Source organism: Lissotriton vulgaris, chromosome 4_1, assembly GCF_964263255.1.
Source record: "Lissotriton vulgaris chromosome 4_1, aLisVul1.2, whole genome shotgun sequence".
NCBI classification, from domain to species: domain Eukaryota; kingdom Metazoa; phylum Chordata; class Amphibia; order Caudata; family Salamandridae; genus Lissotriton; species Lissotriton vulgaris.
Genome location: NC_141691.1, coordinates 149,606,070 through 149,628,210, shown reverse-complemented (window position 1 = coordinate 149,628,210; position 22,141 = coordinate 149,606,070). Strand labels below are relative to the sequence as shown.

Sequence of the window (22,141 nt, the reverse complement as noted above, 5' to 3'; positions counted from 1 at the left end):
CACAATGAGTTTTTGCATGTACAAACATACAGATGTTAATGTGACATCGTGAGTTGCCCTCACCATCCACATAGAATTAGTTGTTATGTTAATTTAATATTTATGCACTTTTGGAGTTCTATCCACATATATATCACAACCTTTACACCATTACGTGTCGACATATATTCAACTTATCCGCGGGTTACATTCGCGCACTACTCGCACTGAAGTCTTTCTTTTCAAACAGACCCAACCTAAGTCTGTTCTCTAGTTCCTACCCACGTGACCGGACCAAACACCACATAGAAACGTACTGTGAGATTTCGAACATACCAAAAGACGCCAACGAAGCACAAGACACAGCTGCGAAACGTCTAAAACAACCGGTAAGACACCGAGCGGATCTCTAATCTAATTTGTTAAAGTAATGCGCATACCGATAAACTTCTGTGCACTAATTTGAATGTTTGTGTTCATTCTTGCGTAGAACGAGCACGTTCAGGATTCAACTAACAGGTCAGCCTATTATATGTATGAGCTTCGGCTAAATCACCTTGGACACACAGATTTATTTTAGTTTGAATACGAGCACATTAGATCACATAGCCGGCGCATGCAGTATAACGAATGAGCCTAATTACAACCGATCGTAAATACCACGGAAAGTAGTTTAAACCACCATGCACACAAATTTACGCTTATACACTTTACACACTTTACACCGGGTGTGGTGGCAACAACATATTGATGTAGAAATGTACGAGTGACTATTTGTATTACATACCTTCAGATGCTACAAAGTCCCCTGATGAAGGGCAGTGCGCCCGAAATGCATTGGGCTCAAATTTGAAATATAAGTCAACGAAGTGAATAATGAAAAGACTATGATTGAAATAGTTAAAAATTATGAACAAATAAATATACCTTGAAGATAAGAAGAGTACGCACATTTGATTTCGAACATTGATGATTGAGTGCAAGCTTGGTGATGTGTTTTGGAGTACAGAACACACATGTTAATACATGAATTTACAATCCTTGTGCCCAGAAGGATTTCCAGCCCAGCACCACCCACCTTGATAAACAGGAGACATTAAGACAAGGGAGAGTGCGACCCCACATACAAATTGGCCTAAAAAAACTGACTTTCTTCTAACACATCGTGACTGTTCGAGCAACAACAACATCGTTTACAAAACTTACTAGAAACAGGCATGTTCACTGTACTTAAATAATATTTCTCTCAGAAACCAGAAAGTTCCCAATCAGGAACACATTACCTGTCCTTCGATCTTTGCAAAGATCGAATCAGAAACCATCAATCAAAACAGAAAAACAGACACATGCATGCGTAACTGAATCAGTATAAGAATTCTTTTTATTTTGCTTGAAGTGACCCTACCAGAATACCCAATGTGTTTCTCTGCTCCGGGTGGTTCTCTTCCTTATTTTCCAGACAGACTAGACAGACCAGGAAGAGATTCCAGTCAGGACCGGGTCACTGTAGTCAGACACACCGTTGAGGGAAGGAGATACAGGCGACGTTGGCTGCGGAGACTCAAGTCTGCTTTCCGCAGGTGCACTCCTCAGTTACCGATCTTCTCCTCCTCTCCGGGTCGTCAAGCTGAGACCACTGAGTCTCTGATGGAGCCCCGCGTTGATGCGCTAACTGAAGAACCAGGGGTCTTAAAGGAAGACCACCCAGCAGTGCAGGGAACACCCAAGTCCACAGCTTCCTCCAAGTACGTTCAAAAATGGGAGACCACACCACTGGGAGTGAAGAAACACAGGTTTATTAGTCTCACACAGGAATCTCTAGAGATGGAAAAGTGTCCATGACCCACTGGAAATAGGTAATGGGATACTGTTCGACTCGCAAGGAGCATGCAACATCCTTTACAGGACGTGGACACTACCCTCGCAAATAGAAGGAACGCAGAAAGTCCATATAGCTTGCGGGGTTGGAGATTCAGATCACCTGCCCTTTGTCACGGAGCTGGATGCTGGAATGGGGCAGTCTAAGCCTTAGGCACATCACCTGCCTCTTGCTGAGTAGTTGGAACAGGAATGAAACCTGCGGGCGAGGTCATCTGCCATCTCAACATTCCTGGCACATTTCAGCATGGGTCAGCTCGAGGTGCAGGTACGTGGTCAGTGAAACAGAGGTGAAAATGGACGCTGTAGTCACAAAATGGTGGGGCACATGGCAACTTAACAGATTCAGGTTTCACAAAGAAAGTATTTTAATTAAACTGGCTTACTTACACTGGCTTTAAAAACTGTATTTTGTTTGTGTTCTTACTCTGCTGAGGAGCGCTGCCTTTCTGTGCAGTCGATTGTAGTAAAATTGTAGTCTTTCTTCTATTTGTTTCTGAAATGTCCCGAGTATTGGCTTTGAAATTCGGGTCGCCCTAGGCTTGGGGCATCAGTTGTTCTTGTTCCAGACCCTCTACACAGTACTACTGTGGTCAGCTGTTGCTGCTCACTCCAGGGCAGCTGAGGTCCGGTTTCCTGTTGTGGGCTTTATGAACAATAAGGCCGCATTTCGCTTATCGTCTGGTGCTCGTGGTTACTTTGATTTATGCATACAATTCTCCCCCCTACATACTGGCGATTAGCAACAGAGTTTAGTGTAAAATGTGCTTGTTTGGGTTTTTGTAAGGACCCCCCAGTAGATAATAGGTGAAAATGTGATCAAACACAAATGGAAATATAGGAATACACACAAGGAAAGATCAGAATGTGCACATTCCAAGGCAGAAACACTATAGCCCATTGTCCTAAAGCAGAAATAAGTCAGAAAGTGACTTCAGAAATGCTGTTCAAGCCCGGACTCTCATACATGGATGATTGAAATGCCCAGCTTATTGGTCTCTCAAGGTCCACACAGACACCCGTGTCAGAGCACGACTCATAAAGGGCCTCAAAAATATGATCAGATCTCTCCATCCTGATGGAACTCCACTGACTTCCCTTACTGGCCGTACCACCTTAAAATCCAGCTGCATGAATTACAAAACCATCACGACCAGAAACCCCACTTACCTTGCAGACAAGCTCACAACCTCTGGTGGGTCTCAGCATACCACAACCAGGACACCACCAGACATCAGATTCATTTTAAACAAGCATTTGCAATGCAATAGGTCTCGCATTATTTAAGTTTGAGCTATTAGCATTGTAAATGGCAATGTTTTTAGTTCTGTGCTATTGTTATTTTGTTTGCATAAAAAGGTACATATAAAATATGTGTTGTACAAAAGTTATTTATGCAGTATTTAAATTTTGTTTGCATAAAAAAGTACAAATACAATATTTCTTGTAGAAAAGCCAATAGCTTAAACTCTCGCAAATGCGAGACCTATTGCATTGCAAATGCTTTTTTTATATAGAACAGACATAAACATGGCATTGCTGAGTCTTAAGCATGATTTTAAGAACTCTGTAACCCACACACTAATTAATTACAGTGGAGCATAGATAGATATGCTTGTTGATTCTCCATTTCACCCCCAATGTGGTAAAACAAAAAATGTTATATATAAAGTTTATATTACAATCAACCTTTGACTGTGCCACATAATTCACATCTTTTCCTTGCAAATTCAGTCGTGCCTAAATAACACATAGCAGAATTTCACTGAAATGCATCACTGTATCCCAAATTTCCTAGAAATTGACCAGATATTATGCGATTAAAAGGATGAAACAGTTTCCTGTTTCCTTCCCAGGTTTATTTTATGTGTAACTCAAATCCAAACAAGCGTTGACTAACCTAATAGGTCTTATTCAGTTACAGTTCATGAGCCCACGGACAAGACTGCATAACCGCTGGATGGCACAACAGTAAATTCCAGCAATCCATACTCAACCTTTCATCCATCTGAGCTTAATAAATTAAGAGCCCATTTGCTTGGTCCTCTCATCTGTCCTTTAGTCTGCTTAGGAGCAGCTGAAGCTCCATGTACGATCACGTCACACATACATGCACACTCAAGTAAACATATAGAGTCATATACTGCCATGATATGACAGATATTGCGATCACATTCAGGTATTGCCTTGATATACCCACAAATTATAGTCATTTCCATGGGCCCTCTTCGTGTATACTGATACAGCCATCATGGGGGCATGTTGCCATCATATGGTATGCCCACTAAATGCCAGGCATTGCCATCATCTGCCAAGAATGCTCCTCTATACCCATGTACTCCAGTAATTTGCTCCATATTTGACCAATTTCCCTCACTTCGTGCCAGATATCATCATCATATGACCAGGTTCTCCCATCACTTGTCAGGTTTTGTGATCATACTCCATTGCGCTTACCCGTCATACAGGATCATTTTAATATTAGCCCAGTCGCTCCTCTATTTTGACCTGTTATTTTAGCTCTTGCCGTGCCAAAGAGAAACTGAGTAAATGGGGGAGGAAACAAAGATACTACTCTGATGATGCAGTTGACTGAGGGAAACTGATTTTGGAAGGGGTTGTCAGTTCCTTCGTTGGGAATCGCTTGTGAAGAGGTAAGGCTGCCTGGATCTGGATCACTCACAGTTTTGTACTGCGTGAAGCAGACTAGTTACTGACCATGTGAGCGTCTTTTACCTATACCAATGTCATGCTTAAGTCTACTCAGTATTCACTTGTGATGTATTCAATCCCCTTTTCATATTCACACTTGTAAGGAAGGATTCACAAATGGCAACTCAGCGTCTGCGATGTGAATATTATCTATATCTTTTCAAGGTCCTCCCACTCCTTCTCATGTGAAAGCCAAGCACCTGCCGAAACTCCCACTGTCAGCTTTCCAGTTTCTGTCAGCAGTATTTCTTCCATTGCTGTCAATGGGGCAAGTATGGATAAACAATGTTGGCTTATGGCAGTGGTTAGCATTCTAGCCTATTGACTCGATAGAAGAAAACTTTCCAGATGCCAGTGTAAACAGTGTTGATTTCCTTAATGGATCGGACTGGCTTTCCTTAGTCTGACCTAACACTTGTATGTATTTTGATAAAGCATGTCAGATTATTTACAAGATTTCCAGGACCTTTGAGGAGCAATTAAGAAAGGATAGGTCAACGTGTTATGGCTCTTCCTGTTCTACCGAAAAATATGGTTATTATGACATTAACCACATTATTTTATAATGCAATTGTTTTTTAGTTTAAAGACCTCAAATTGTTTAGTGGCTCGATGGTAGATGCTGTGTTTGAGAGCTAGAGTGGAGACTCACAGAACCAGAGATCTCTAGTGGCTGGGGGTTGATTTCAAAGGGCCAGCGTGTTTAAACAAAATGTATTGTGCCATTAAACGTTTTGATTATCCTTCTATGGGCATCGTTTTGGGGTATTGATACAGGGTAGATGACAATAAAATGGCTTTGAGCCCCGTTCTGCACCCATGCCGACCGCACTTCTAAACAACTACAAACCACACTACCAAGTTTGCGCGGATCTGTTTCCTTTGTGTAGTATTTGTTTTGCAGGACCCAGTGTCCCTCAACACTTCCTTGGAACAGAATGCACTGTCACAGCCATCCCACGCCTCCACCCCTGACCTTTCATACCTCAGCCCAGTACAATAAAGTTACTAATGCATCTGTGGCTTATCCCCCTAAACAAAACAGGGAATGGATTTCATGTCTGCCAATTCCACAAAGAGCTTACTTTGCTTCACGAAATGATGTGGTGTTTACGTGTGCTCTACAAACCCAAAGGACAAAATCCCCGGTTGTCAGATACATTTATTACGGATGGGTTGCACGCAGTGAGGCTGTGGAAAATCTGCGCCTTTTAACTTTTCTACTTAATCACGGTTGTAGCATTGCCTTTAGACTGTATGTTACATTAATTCCCTGCCTGCCATCTGCCTTTCAGCCCACGTTTCATGGCGGAAAAGGAAAGCGGCGCAGGTCTTGTCGAGGAGCCTTATCACGCAGCTGTCATCCGGCAAGCCATTTGCATTTGTTTTGGCTGAAAACGGGGCATTGGCAAACAACTCTAATGCAGGTTGTGTCCCCAAATAAATTATCACCGCCGACGGGCCCAGGATTCTAGAGGAAACGATGTGCCCGCCTCCCTGCTCGGGGCCGCGCTGCCATTGGCGGACCCCTGAGGCAGGAAGCCAGGCAACGGGAGAGAAGACGTAGGCCGGGCCAGAAGAAAGAAGGAAGTCCCGCCTGCTGCTGGGCTATGATTGGCTGCCCGCCGGGATGGAGCAAAGAAGCCGAGTCCGTGAGCTACGGAGAGCCCCGGGGCCGCCCCAGAGAAGAGACATCCTGCGTAGCCGGTGAGTGGGGTCCGGTGCTGGTGTGTGTGTGTGTGTGTGTATGTGTACGATTGCGGCGGCGGGGAGAAGGGGGTCTTTGTATGTTTGCGTGCGTGTGTGTAGGTGTGCTGGTGTGTGTGTGGGGGGTCTCTGTGCGTGCGTGTAGGTGCGCTAGTGTGTGTGTAGGTGGGGGGGGGGTGCCTGTGTATGCGTGTGGCTGCGCCTGTGTATGCGTGTGGCTGTGATGTGCACGCAGCTGAATCCAGCCGGGGAGAAGCGTGGCAGTTTCTTGTCCGTCATTCCCCCGTGTCAGCTAGCTATAGTTCTCCACCTGGACCGCATCCTTCGGATGCGTGTTCCCAGGCTCGACCTAAAAAGGGAAAAAAAATAAGGCAGCAGGCTTTCCATTTATGCGCCCTTGATCAGGATCAACATTCAAGTTTCCACGAGTACCGCCCCAACGCTGCCTCAATTCATGAAAGAGTTGAAGATGCACTCTTCAAGGAATACTGCACTACAATAAATCAAGAGGCCACCAACCAGCTACCTGGCCTATCACTGGTTGACTTTATGCTTGTCTTTGACCCTGTACAGTGCTGTGGTAAGCATTAAAGAAATACAAATACCATATACTTAAAGGAAAGAGCATTTTATTTGAAACTGTACAGGAGACAGGTGAGTTAGGAAGTTATTTTAATCTGAGGAACAGATTTGTCTTCAAAGGCAGGAAACACACAGGGATCGCCCAGTTATACCACAAAAAAAGTGACCACACGTGGACATATTGAGGACGCTAAGAAAGGTGGCTCAACAAGGATAAACACCGATACACTAAAATGCCAGTAGTAATACAAGTAACATCAATTAGCTTCTCGCTCCAGAGGACCTTACAGGGTGGGACATTTGGTAATGTATTTCTTCCAGCTTCATCTCTATATTATCTATGCAGAATGTTGTCTGCCGTTCTCCTAGGAATGTTAACTGAGAACCTTGTAAAGATTCCATGTGTGTCAGTTATCCTGTGGCTGTTCGTGGATGAGGTGGAAATAAATCCATTGTTCTTTTATCTACATATTGTCTTCCTGATAAACGTTATTTATGGAAAACACCACATTATTATGGGGCAAGAAGATTTCACCTCAACACTGAAGAAAAATAGGAAGATTTACTTTGAGAGATTTGAAAAGAAAAAGCATTCCTTCCCAGGGGCAGATAAAGAAAAGAAAAGAGAAATTATTCATTTCTCCAGCTGCAGTATATTGCGTTTGGCACCGGCGAGTGAGATAAAAGAAAGTGATGAAAACTCACGGTGAGGAGGAAGGAGGGAGGAATTGCTAGCGCTGTGGATGTTCTCAGAGCGTACCAAGCACTGTCTACGGTTTTGACTGTGGTCCAAGGGAGCGTCTCAAGCGCATCACTTCATGACCCATTGGTGACAGTCTCACGTTTGTCTACTTGACAACTCTTCTCTCTCGAATTTGCATGGGGGACGCAATGCGTGGAATGCGTCTATGTCATTTCGTCTCGGTCTCAAAGAGAGGCTTGGAATTTGTCCAATAAGCGTGGGACACGTCACGGCGTGACTCAATTTTGTTCGTTTTTGAGTCTTTTCATTTGTTTCCATTAGCCTACAAGACTTCGTTGTTGCGAGTGATTTTATTAATTCTAACTGACTCTTCTTTCAGTGTCAACAGGCATCTGCTCTGTCACAGTGATTTCTATGTTGGTGAATTTAGTGGATATACCAGGGGTGTTACAATTTCAATTGAGGTCAGTGATAAACAATTTTTATTGGTAAGATACTCGGAGTCTGGCTTTTCAGAGTTAGACTTATTGTGCTAATATTCGTTTAAAAACTATTCTTATGGAAGACATTTGCCAGCAATTACTCAGTGACTGACATACTCGTTTTGCAAGTTATAAAACAATTTCAAAGTTTCAGTCAACATAAAATCTGTGTCTGGTACACCTTATGTGGAAAACGGTGCGCAATGACTATTGAGTGGAAATATTGTTCAGTGACTGCACACTTGAGTATTTATTCGTTTTCATGTACTTTAAAGTCCTAAAATCGATGATTGGCACATCTATTAACTGAGGAATGGTTAAGAAGTATTTATAAAGATATTATTATTACAGCTTTAAGGTTGGCGAGATTAGATTGTAACATAGAATATAGTTAAAATGTAACTCAGCCACTGTTGTTTTTTAACAAGTCCAGGTGAACCAAATGTAAAATGGCAAAAATGGAAGAAGATATTTGTACATTATGCTAGGGTTTGTGGAACTAATCTAAGTACTGAACGTAAACATTCTTTACTTCTACATTGTCTTGGAGGAGAGGGTCAGGAAGTTTTAGAAAATCTTCCAGAATTAAGTGCAGCTGAACAAAGGAATCTCAATGAATATGAGATATGTATTCTTTAGTTAGATCGTCACTATCTCCCACCTCTTAGTACCATAATGGAAAGCTATCACTTTGAACTGAGAGAGCAAAAAAAGGATGAGTTGGTGGAAGATTTTCTTTCAGCTTTGAGAAAGCTTGCAACTTCGTGCAAGTTCGGTCCTGCTTTAGAAGAAAGAATCAGAGATCAATTTGCTTTGAAGTGTGCACATGATAACATCAGAAAAGAACTTTGGTTAAAAGATGAAACTCCTTCGGATGAGGTTATCACCATTGCGAAACAAGTTGAACATATGATGAAGTGTGTAGATGAACTTAGTGGTGAAAAGAATAAGGTGGTTGCTGTAGAAACGAACACTGAAGAAATAGTATGTCAAGTGGAAAAGAAAAATTCAACAGAGAAGGAGAAATGTAATTTTGTATCTAGTAATATGAAGAATTTTTCAAGTGGGGGTAAGACAACCTGTTTCAGATGTGGTCGTTTTGGCCACTTAGCAAATTCCTCATTCTGTCCTGCCTTACGGGTTGTGTGTAACACTTGTGGACGTAGAGGACATTTTGCTAAATATTGCAAAAGTAAAATTAATAGAACTGAATGTGCAACTAACAAAAAACTGCCAGAAGTGAAAGTAGTTACATTTCAACTCAGTGAAGGGAAAGTAGAACATCCCTCATATTTAGTCGATGTTGAGGGAGTCTCACTAAATTTTAAATTTTATTCTTGTTCACATTTAACTATGTTGGGTGAAGACATTTTAAACAACATTTGTCTGATAAAGTGAAACTTGAAAAATGCGAAGTATCTCCTTTGGGTTATGTTGGCATTCCTATTAGAATGTCGGGATGTTTTATGGCTACTATTAACCTTGGAGACAAGGTAATTACAGGGAAAATATATGTGGCCAAGCATGGAGATGCCCTTCTTGGTTGGGCACATCAACTTTTGCTTGGAGTACGACTTAATCCAAATGCTAACCCACAGGTTGAGGTCCAGGAAGTTAATGATCTGGTTTCAATGTTTGGTGAACAATACAAAGATGTTTTTAGAGACAGTCTAGGATGTCTGAAAGGTTATAAACATCATATTAAATTAAAGGAGAGTGCTATTCCGGTTGTAGCTAAAGTCAGGAGGATTCCAAAAAATGAGCAAGAAAATGTACAAAAAGAAATAGACAAGCTGATTGACTTGGGGGTCATTGTATCTGTAGAAGCCACTGAATGGTTGGCCCCCATTTTTGTTGCTAGGAAGGCCAATGGCGATATAAGTCTATGTATTGATTTGCGTTCCTTAAATAAAGAGGTGATCGTTGATACGTTTCCATTACCCAATATCGATGAGGTGATTAGTACTTTGGGTGGCTCTAATTATTTTACCACTCTTGATTTGGCGTCAGCCTATCATTAGGTTAAACTAGATGAATATTCTCAGGAGTTGACAGTCTATATCATTCCCATGGGAGCGTATAAGGTTCGCAGAATGCCTTTTGGCCTTATATCAGCTGCTTCTGTGTTCCAGTGTATAATGTCAAGAGTTCTGAAAGGTCTTGGTGGTGTCAAATGTTACCAGGATGATTTATTGATTTTTGGAAACTCAGTGAAGGAACATAATGTACGAGTTAGTGCTGTGTTAGAATGACTACGAGATTCAGGTCTGTCTTTAACAAAAGATAAATGTAAATTTGGGGTAGAAGAGGTGAATTATCTTGGTCACAAGATTACTGGACAAGGATTTTCCCTAAAAAATAATTAGTTGATACAATAGTCAACATAGCTGAACCTCTCAATAAAGATGAACTACTCTCATTTCTTGGGATGGTTGAATTTTAAAGTAAATTCATACCTGATTATGCAAAGAAAACATATCCATTGAGGAAACTTACAGTTAAAAATTGTACATTTCAGTTGTCAGTTGAGTGTAGAGTAGAGTTTATGTCCCTAAAAGCTGAACTTAGCAATGTTTCCTCTCTTCGGGCACTTAATCCAAGTGACCCCACTTTCATAATGACAGATGCTAGTGAAAAGGGACTTGGTGCAATTCTTATTCAGAACAAGCATGGAAAAGATTGTTGGATTGCGTGTGCTTCCAGATGTCTCAGGGGGTCAGAACTCAATTACTCAGTCATTGAGAAGGAGTCTTTTGCCATATTTTTGGGCATTAAGAAAGTTTGAAAACGTGATTTGGGGGTATAAAGGTCAAGGTGTTGTCTGACCATAAACCGTTGAAGGAGGTGTTTTTAAAAAAGGGTCTGGATGCCATTTCGTCAAGAATAAAGAAGTGGGTAATTGCTCTGCAAGAGTTTTGTTTTGAAGTGGATTATATTCCAGGAGTGGTTAACAATCAGCTGATTGTTTGTCAAGATTAGTAAAGATTGATGAATGTATTGGTGATGAAGAGGGCCAAGATGATGAGGTGATTAATGTGTGCGAAGTTACACAGGGAGCTGTTAGTGAGATTGATTGGAAGAGTGAAACAGAGAAAGATAGTGAGATTAAAAAGGTTATACAAATGTTGAAGGATAAAGTGAGATTAAGTAAACATTGGTCTCTTATTGGTGATGAGCTTTCTGTTGTGAATGGTCTACTAGCTAGAGGTACCAAATTAGTTCCACCAGAGGGTATAAGAAAAAGATTGCTTGATTTTGCACATAGTGGCCATCTAGGTATTGGGAAAACAAAAGAATTGTTAAGACAACAATTCTAGTGGCTGGCTATGGATCTGGATATTGAGAGAATGGTTCGCGAGTGTGTGGAGCGTGATACGAGCGATAAAATTCTGAAGACTAGACAATCTCCTATGGTGTGTAGAAATCTTCCCATTCATCCTTGGGATGAAATTGCAATTGATATTGTAGGTCCCTTACATGGTGTTAGCGATACTCCATATCTCATTGTGGTTCTAGACTTATATTCTAGGTGGATCGAAGTTGGTGCTGTTAAGATTTCCACAGATTGTGTTATTAAGTTTTTAGATGGCATTTTTAAAAGAGAGAGTTTTCCTAACAGCAGTCTTTCGGATAATGGTCCTCAATTCTGTTCAAATAAGTTTAAATGTTTTCTGTCTAGCAGAGGTATAGTTCATAAAAAAAAATTCCACATATCACCCATAAACCAATGGAGCTATTGAGAGAGTAAACAAGACATTAAAGGAAAGCATTCAACTTGCAAGAGATAATGGTTTAAGTTGGAAAGAAACTTTTCAGGATAGAATTGTTGCCTATCGCTTTTCTCCTCATTTAGCCACCGGAAAATCTCCTTTTGAACTGTTCAAGGGTAGAATTCCCAACTCTGTTATGTGCCCTGGTCGGATGAATCTCAACAAGGGTTTTATGGACAATACTATAGGAGACTGGAGAAATAGGGAAATTGCAAAACAATGAGATAGTAAGTTGTATTTTGATGAAAATAAAAATTCTCAATTCCTTGAGGTGAAAGTGGGTGATCTTGTCAAGATCAGAGCTCCTGTTGGAACTAGACCTTGATCAAAATATACCAATGTTAGACCTGTGGTCAAAGTTTTCAAAAATGCCATCAAAACTAGTGATTGGAGATTTTGGAACAAAAGTTGAGTTGTCTTAGTTAAAAGTGAGGAGTCTTACTTGTGAGAATGATATTTCTGAAGACAAATTGTATAATGCTGTACCTTCACCTCTAATTTCTCTAATACTCCAAATGTGATCAGGGAGAGAAGTCGGAGAGTACGAAGACTTCCGGTGTGTGTGAAAGACTATGTATAAATGATCAGTTAATAATTTTCTTTTAGTCATTAGTGTAGCTGACCATTATTCATAGTCATTACTCCTTTATATTATTGTTTTTTGTTATTGCATCTTTCTGTTACTGTTTTTGTTGCAGAGGAAGATGTGTGATATTTGTTAATGTATTTCCTCCAGCTTCATCTCTGTATTATCTATGCAGAATGGTGTCTGTCATTCTCCTAGGAATGTTAACTAAGAGCCTTGTAAAGATTCCATGTGCGTCAGTTATCCTGTGGCTGTTCGTGGATGAGGTGAAATAAATCCATTGTGCTTTTATCTACATATTGTCTTCCTGATGCACATTATTTATGGAAAACACCACACAGGGCTGTCCATTTGTCCCACCCTTCGCAGTTTAACAGTCTATTTACTGCTGAGAGTAGAGAAGAAGGTAAGGACTGGAAACTATAGGAAGTAAACTGTGATGTTAGAGTGCTGTGTATCTCCTGTTCCTGCTTCTGTTTTCATGACCCCTGAGACTAGTGGTACCAACAGCAGGGCTTGGGGTGCCAAAGGGCATACCTGGGCCACAGCTGCTTCCCCATCTTAATATTAGTGAGAAGATTCAATGATAAAAAGAATTGGGAGAAAAAAGGCAGTAGTTTCTTAGCTGCCACAGGCCTGATGCAATTCATAATAATGCTTATTTATAATTCAAGCAATGGTAAACAATCACACCACGACACAGAGTTAGTAACACATACAGATACCATGAGATAATCTGACGCAGACCTGAGGTGACAAGAGGCTACTCCATTCATGTTCTGAGAGGCCAAGAAGGGTCCAAAATTCATATAATTAGGCAAGGAAATTGGCAGATGGAGGGGACTGGAGTCTCTTCCCTGACATTTTGTGTCAGTCTGAGTACTTTAATATTTTTTTTATTTTAGTTTATTTCTTTTTTAAATTACCATTTTAGTCAATAAGAACTTGTGTGGAATAAGATCCACTTATCGTTGCATAAAAGTATATACCTAATCTGTTCATGATTATACATGCAGATCTATTACTTTAATTAATGTACATAACCCCATAATTGCATCACAATATAAAATACTTCATCATATACAATATCATTATAAAGTACTTACAAGTCCACTAAACTCTTACCACTAAGAAATCCTAAATGAAGAATTCTACCTTTGTTTTAGAACAAAGGAGTGCAGTGAGAAAACACAGGAGTCCACAACACACCCTCCAAGCTTCGGCTGTTGTTCACACGTGCAATATCTTAACTTCCATTCTTCCTAGGGGGTTCTTCCAACCGCTCTCTTCTTCTACACTTCCATTTCTCTTACCATCTCCGGACCATTTCCATTTCATCTGAGATGTCTTATGCTCCTGCTCGACGCACTGTAACATTCCCCTCCTCCTCTGTGCATCATATTTCCGTATTTCCATTCTTCCTCTTGCCCTATAGCACATCTTAACTTTCTATTCTTTACTACCACTCAATGACCTTCCACCTCTGTGATCTTCGCTTCCATCCCCCACTGACCTCCCTCCTCTCCTGATATATGCTTCCATCCCAATGCAATCTCCTCCTCTCTCATATTTACTGCCATCCCTCCCGAACCACTTTCTTTTGTCATCCGAACACTCAGTTTCTCCGTCTGCCTCTCCCCATTCTTCTCTCTTTTGCTTCCATCCTTCTGATTGTCCCTCCTGCTACTCTCCACAGCTTTACTTGTGAGTACATCCCAGGATTCTCCCGTTCGGTTCTCACCTTCATGTATTTGTACACCACACCCTGTACTCTCCAATCTGAAGTTTCACTCCACACACCCTTGTTTCGCTCTTCTTCCCTCTCTGCCTATGCTCTGAAATCCCTCTAAAGTATAAACGGCAAAACATAGTATATGGAACTCCACCTATAAATGAAGTAGATATACTAGCAATCCACTTAGACCCTGTTTCAATTTGAAAGGATAGATTTTCTTATCTATAAACACCCTTTACAACCCAAAAAATATGTGTGTTTCAAGGTTGTGTTAAATTATTTCATTTTCATACCCAGTTAATGTATACTAAGGTGCAGCTATTATCAGCAATTCTCTTGTGCCAACAAAATGATTAATACAATCTTATGAAACTCCTTTAGGAAGGTGTTTACTGAACAATGCTCATATTTCATATCATTTAACAAATAGTTAAGACATTATGATTTACTATTTAGGGTCCCATGAGGTCTGCACGTGAAGGAAGGGCCATTTGTAGACACACAGTTATCAAAGCGGCACCATTGCTTGGCATAATCTGCCTTACCCGTGGCTTTGAAGACCGGATATGAAATTTGTCACTTTAATAATAGTTAATTAAACCTATCAAGTTCAGTTAGGAGTGGTACATGGGGTCATTGTCTCTGGTCCTGACGAAAAACATTAGGGGTTAGGCTTGAAACATGTAGACTAGGAGATAAACACCCATCATAGTGTGAGTCCATTCGCCCCTTTTTAACAGTAGCAGTTAAGGGACTTAATAAAAATTAGACTCCACATAGCGAGGTACTTTTTAGCAAAACGCACTTACTTGACCCTTCCACTCCCATCCCCTCATAGTCAACACCCTACAAAGCGCTCCCACGTCTCAGTCGGTCGTAGCATGCCCTGTCCTGCAGCATGGTGGGAAGAACCCGATGATGAAGCATGCCACCATGGGTCACTTTGGTAGGTGAGGGTTATTTTAAGAAAACGAATTGTTTTCTCTAAATCATCAATTATACCATCAACAGGATGGTCACTCTAATCACAAGTGGACATCAGCAATCAAAGACCATACATAGAGGCAACATACTAACAATCAGCAGGAGAGGTAGAGGACAAGATGATTTCATGTTATACCACTGTGCTTACAATGATTTTCAAGACATTGTGTATAATATTACAAGCCTGACCAGAAACAGCAGCAAGGGCAGCAAAATGTGAATTACCAAAACAGGCACAGAGGTGCATAAACATGGAATTTAACATCTTCTGGCAACTGATTAACTAGAAAGACGATAACATTGGTATTATGTCTATATTCTGTGCACGTACTTCAGCACTTCATTTGACTTATACCAATAAAGTAGGCATGCAAGCACATGTGCAGGACTACTGGAATTATGTGATTCTGCAGCCGCTGCTTTTTCACATACTTATGCATTTGCCGGATATGCTACATAATCCTTCATCTGCTGCGTAATGTGCACATTTTAACCAAATAAAAATATTTCTAGCCCAAAAGAATCAAAAGTTACTAAAAATGCAGCGCAATGTGTTCACATGAAGTGGAAGGCCCTTCTCAAAGGTTAACTACTCATCTTTTAGTTGCCTAGTTCTTTATTTGGTTGTTAAACTGGTACTAACAAGGTGAAATATTTGGCCAGACAGTAGTCACTTGTGTAAAAATTATAAAATAATGAAGTAATACTATATAAAAAATGTGCTGCATTATGCCGCATAATGCCTTTCTTTGTCTCATAATTTAGTGAACCCCACGACATAATTTGTTTCTCCCTGCCGCATAATACCAGTGGCCCTGCAGCAGGCGCGCAACACCCATTGGGCTCACGGGCTTCAGCCACCCCTGTCGTGTGTGTCAGCCCGGGCTGACACAGCTTCGCGAGCTGGGGCTGGCGAGCATCTAATTGCATCCGCACCCGAGTAGTTAACAGGTCTTTAAAAGACCATTTACTCGTAAATGAGGCTTTTGAGAAAGAAAACCCGACGCAGACCTGCTTACATATTGCAATTACAATTAAGAAATGACGTGGGTTAGGCACGCTCTACAATAAAAGTGGACTTGTACATTTGGTGAGCTAAACGCACAGTGACGATTTCCTCTTTGAATATGCAGCACATCTTGGTAACTATTTCACTATAGTAGAAGGGCTGACATAGTTTCCTTCGGTAACTGTTTTGTCTTTGGGGCATTTTAATTGGAAGACGCGGGGATAAAGTGTAAATAAATGACAGTATAATCGGTGCTGTGCCTGCCAAAACATCACATGAGCGCAGGAATGTACAACTTGCAATCTTGGTGGCTGTACTGGATGAGGCAAAGCATTTGCATTCATATTACATGTGAAGTGTTTGAAGTGTTAACCGTCACATAATATAGGGAGTAAGAAAAGCTCTTGTTTGCAGTCAGAGTGCTTCCACGAGGGAATTATGGAATGTATTTCCGTATTTATTTTTCAATTTACTGCAGCATGAACCAGACCCTGTTAGGCATCAGAGCTCTACTGCCATTTACACAAGATGACATCATTGTGCCTTGGGGGCCTGTTTCTTGCTGTTGTTGTGCCCAGGCAGTTAAGTGTTCGAAAATAAAACTGCAACATCAAGGCCGCTGTTAGATGTCTGGGTCTAGATAGAACGTCACAGGCAGGAGCCGGTGAATTGCCATCAGCATCACAATAAGTGACGCAACATATCTGAGGAGTGTCTGTAGCAGTGAGACAATATTCACTGAGATGATGGGGGTCCATGTCCTGTACCTCGGTCGTGCACATCCAAGTTCACGAGGAGTGGACACGGTAGCAGTAGAATAGTAACATTTCTGAGTCTTCCGCGCAGCTCAAACATTTCCTGCTCTGACAACACTGAGGGAATTCTATTTTATAGCACACACTGCATATTAAGTCACATCTCGGCCATTCTTATTTGTATTATAAAATATTTAAGAAAACATTGGCTGAGAGAAGCGGCGTATTGATCTGTTAAAGGTTTTCGTAGTGCGCCCTGATGGGTTCGGCCTGGCTCGCTGACTGGTATGTGTGATGCATTCACAAGGCCCCGTGGCAGCAGAAGGAGCCTCGTATGCCACCTGAACATAATATATTTTGCTACGCCTATCTACAGCACTCCAATGCCTTACTAAATAAATGCACAAAATAGAAGAGCTTTAAAATGAACTAAACAGGGATTTCATGATATGATGTTCTCCTTTCTCATAAGGGGTCAGGTCATTCCATATTGTGATTGAATGTGGTATCTCTCGTTGCTTGAATCCTGCCTACCTATCAGTCCACTTCTCACACATGCACTTCTACAAAGGGGACTCTTTGTGCGGGTCCTATGTGGGTCCGTAACACCAAAATATGTGTTTTTAGTGCCTTCTTAAAGCAAGTCAAGTTGGACGGATAGCTCAGCAATTCTCGGAGAGAGTCCAGATCTTACTGACCGAGTTGATTGGCACTGTCACTCTCCTCAGAGCATCGCAACACTTCTTACTGAAGTAGCTGTGAGCGCTTTATATATGGTCTCAATCAATCAATCAGATAGATGGGCCTGGGGCAGAAAAAGCTCTGAAGGCTTAATTTTAAAGTTGACTTGTGGGACTTTCAAAAACAATTTATCCTGAGTTCTTAGATTTTTTATGTTACAGTAGAGTGAGATTCTGCTGGATAGATAGACGAGGACCAAGCACATATATTCATCCTACAGCAGTGTATACATGTATACATCCAGCAGTCAAGTTTGAATAGGATTCCATCTTATAACTGGTAACCAGTGAAGGGATTTAGAGCTGCTGCTGTACCATGATCGCTTCTACCCAACGCTGAGACAGGTGAGACATTCTGGGCCATCTGCAACCAATTGAGCCATGAAGCTGGAGGGCCTTTGTAGATGCAGTTATATTAATACAGTCTCAAGTTAATAACAGCCCCCGCAAATTCAAGGCAGAAGAGAGTGAGTGCATGACGTGTCTCACCTTTGCTTGTTGGTAGCAGCAACTCTTAATTACAAGCCCTTGCTTACCTAGAGGCATGATCTGCGTCACATTTTGGCCTTAGATACCGTCTATGTCTTTTACACAACTGTCGGTTTGGGGAAGTTGCGAGGAGGGTGTCTCTCTCCTTGGTTCCAATTAGGATTATAAATGTCTGGGGATAGCTGGAGTTCACAAAGAATTCACAGCTTTAATGTTCCTTAGTACTAATATACTACATATTTAGGTGTTTTTATTACACAGAATGCAGTAGTATATGAACCCATATTTCACAGGGATTGCCATTGAATATAGATTTCATCATCAAAATGATATCCCCCAAACCACTCTGCGGAGCTTTACATTGTGAAGAATATTGAGAGTATGTGGCTTGGAGGACCACATTATGCAGTAAGGTTATCTAATTTGTGTCTAAAAAATTGCAATTTAGGTGGCACATTATATATATATATTTTTTAATTTTTAGAGTTTTATATAGCATAAACTAGACCCGGGACATCGAGTATCAGAGCGCTTTACATGAGCACCAGTTTTGTTACAGATGTACACATTCATTTTTGTTAGGCACTGGAAGATTAAGTGATTTGCCCAGAATCACAGAATGTTGAGCATCGTTGCTGAGACTTGAACCCAGTTCCCCAGGTCCAAGGTCCACCGATCTAGCCGCAAGGCTACATCATCATTAGCTAGAAGCAACATTCTTTGTTAATTCTAAAGAATAGCTAGTAAAATGATATGGCAACTATGGTAAATCTATAATTATGTGGTAAACCCTGCAGCCATTGTATCACATAAATCCGAGGTCCCTCACCATTGCCCACTGTTGTATCAACAATTTATTCATGCAAGTATATAAAACCTAAACATTTTAAACAGGGTTTTCAAGCTAACTACCCAACACAAAGATGTAATATAAAACTACATACCACTAATGTGTAATATGTAGCTATCTCTGGGCTCTCTCCAGGCGTGCAACGCCCATTGGTCTCAAAGGACTTCAGCCCCTCCCCCCTGTCGTGTGTGTCAGCCCCGCTGAGACAGCGTCCTGGGCACAAACACAGCCACACCCGAGTACTTCACAGGTCTTTAAAAGACCATGTGCTTGTTAATGAGGCTTTGTTGGTTTTTCCCCCATTTTTAGAGAGCCCCTGCATCTCCACTCTGCATACTGCTGGAAGAATTAGCCCCACCCGAAATTTTTCTTAGCCACCCCCCGAAATTAGTCTCTAGTTGCGCCTCTGCCCTGCATGTATGTATATATGAGTTCTTTGGGTAGCTCAAACACCCACCCTCAATGCAGCAGAAAACAACACAGGGTCCACGGCATATGCAACCAATGTGTGACTGGAGAGAGATATATTTTTTAAGACTGAAAGTGGGCCATTACCACGATCTGATGAAGCATGATATTTTACCCTGTATTGTATGGTTTTGCAATGTCTCTTTGCTGGCTATAGACACATTTTACAGTCAAATAAGAGTTACTCTGAGACAACCACTCACTGTAGCAATGCGTCTAGTAAGTGCCACTGTCTGCGTTCCCTGGAGATCTGCAACTAAGTACACAAGCTCCGAACACCAAGCCACGTTCACCGACAGCTACGTGTTCGCTCGCACGCCCTGTACTACGAGAGAAATCAATGCACTCGAATAATGACATTTAAACAAGCACACACTGAACAAAAAGCAGGAGGTTCGTGCATGCCAAGCATTACTTTCTCTATTTCTGAAGTATTTCTTCACGTGAAAAATAATCCATATAAAGTGAAAAAGCAAACGCATGCATTACTTCATCTGCACGTTGTGGGAAACGGACTGCTGTAGAGACCAGTGTCGAATTTTAAAGAAATGCTGTTTTATATATTCTGACGAGACTTTATCATATTTGTATGTTGCACGATTTAAATATTGTCATGGCTTGGCTCCTACAGGGGCTCTTAGAGCCAAACCAGACCTGTGATAGGATGTGGTTCGCCTGTCCAGGTTACGTTGTTGGGTCCCCCACCTCCATGGTCAGCCAACGCAGCCGTTTTATACAACAGCAGGTTGCATTATGCGACGTGTAATTTTTTGTTTCTAATACCGCAAGTACTGGCTCAAAAACCACAGCATACACTGTGCTGGTCGCTAAAAAGGCAGGACTGCCTCCAGATGTTATACGTGCTTATTGGGCACTTGACAGCTATAGCCTTCACTGTCTTTACTAATGATAGAGGTTTCAACATTGCTATTCGTGCATAGTAACCCTGTGCGATTGAGTCACACATCAATTTCACAAAAACAATTGTGTACCAGGAACATCTCCCAGTAAATACTGGCTGAGCAAAAGCACGATTTACGACTTTTCGGCATATATAAACTCAGATGGTAGCTGCCAAGAACAACTTTGCAGCTAGTGTCACCCTTCATTCATACCATCCCTCCACAAATGTCTGTCCAATGGGACTTAAAATAGTTGCATTGCTCCTCTTCACGGGGTCCACGTACCACAGATCTTTCTCTGTCAATCGCTCCTTTTCCACATGCCACATTCCAAGCGCCCCCTCGCCCCTTTCCATGGGTCATCAGTTGCCAGACCCCCTTTACTATGGGAACCGTTTCCTTTCTGATTGATCCCCGTTTCCGTGGCAACCATTTACCATGCCACGTCTCCGAGACTCTTCTTTCTGATCCCAAAGGATCACCAGTCCCCATAACATCCCCTCTATTAAGGATTTCCTTACTCAGGTCCCACACCTTGCCTAATGTAGTATTGTGATATAGTATGTTTGATATCTCTGGAATCATTTCAATTGCATACTACACCTAACAACCCTTTAACGTGCCAACCCATCCCCTACTGAATTATCTCTTCTAGGCACCTCCTGCCAGAGACCAACTTCCGGTTTAACTTGGACACCGCTTTCCCAGAACCCCAGTCCTTTTAGCAAGTGCCCCCACGTTCCCAGAACACCCTTTCCTTTGTCCACTCCTCCGCAGGAGACCCCAACTCAGGCTGGGGGCTGTGCGAGACCACCACTTTCCACATGGCCTGTTTCAAGCCACCCCTTCTCAACAAGTATCAAAGACAACCCCTTTCCAAGAGAACACAAATTCAAGTGCCCACGTCATACTTTCCCTTTCAAAGGCACCACTTTTTGAAGATCACCACTCCAAGACTCCAATCACCCCTATTTTGATCCCCCTGTTCCCGGGGCTCTTCTCAAGGGATCCTCTCCTACACCCCACTCCCAGCGCCCCCTTCTCCACTTCTTGACAGCTGGGCCCTCACCTTCATGGGCTGGCAGGGGGTGTCTGCTTCCCACTTAGGCGTCAATCCCTAGTACTCCTTCCCAACCCGGGGAGCTTGGTGTCTGTCGCCTCCTCTTCCAGCTGGTGCTGCCCCTGCCCGCCTTCACCTCCTCCCCTCGCTCGCGATGTGAGTCTCCAGCGAGGGGACACCGCCGCGCACCCCCCGGCTCCGGAGGTGGTACTGGCCGCGGAGTCAGGCAGCGTCGGGCAGTGACAGGTACCGAAGCTGTCCCAGTAACCGAGGAAGTGGAGGGCTCGGAGTCACCGGTCCGGCGGGTCACGTGACCAGGAAGGGGCGTCCTCAAACGCCACCAGTCCACGCCTGCAAGGAACGGTGGCAGTCTTCCCAGGCAGCTGGCACGCCTAGAATGTCAACACTAGACCACAACACTGGCATGTGGTTCTCATTAGTTATTGTGCTCGGTATCAAGCCGTCTTCCTACACTTCGATAGGGAAAGAATGAGAATATGGCTGGTGTCTTTTCAAGCAACATTCGGGCCTTATCTCTAGGATCCTTTTGGGAAAAAAGTAAAAAGTAGTTGAAGTATCGGTGTACTTGCACAATTGCCACCATTGCCTCATGTAACGTAACGTTTGTTCTTGTGTTTTGAGTGTCTGCTATTTATTGCAGTATATTTCCTCTACTTCTGTGTAGCTAAGGTGCCCCCTGTTTACTTTAAGGCCCAAGAGGAGGGGGAAGAAGGAGAGCCAGAAATTACA

At 42.1% G+C, this 22,141-nt stretch overlaps 1 protein-coding gene across 2 annotated transcripts in view; it reads right to left on the bottom strand.

The window, feature by feature from the left end:
* ATP7A (ATPase copper transporting alpha) overlaps positions 1-22,141 on the bottom strand; it is a 568,605-nt gene that overhangs the window by 412,062 nt on the left and 134,402 nt on the right. Inside the window, exon 1 of one of the 2 annotated variants that reach the window (XM_086918412.1) lies at positions 21,401-21,694. The exons of the other annotated variant lie outside the window; for it this stretch is intronic. The gene's annotated coding sequence lies outside the window, so the exon portion shown is untranslated. Of the gene's footprint in view, positions 1-21,400; positions 21,695-22,141 lie in introns of those variants that run through there. 2 annotated transcript variants of the gene reach the window in all.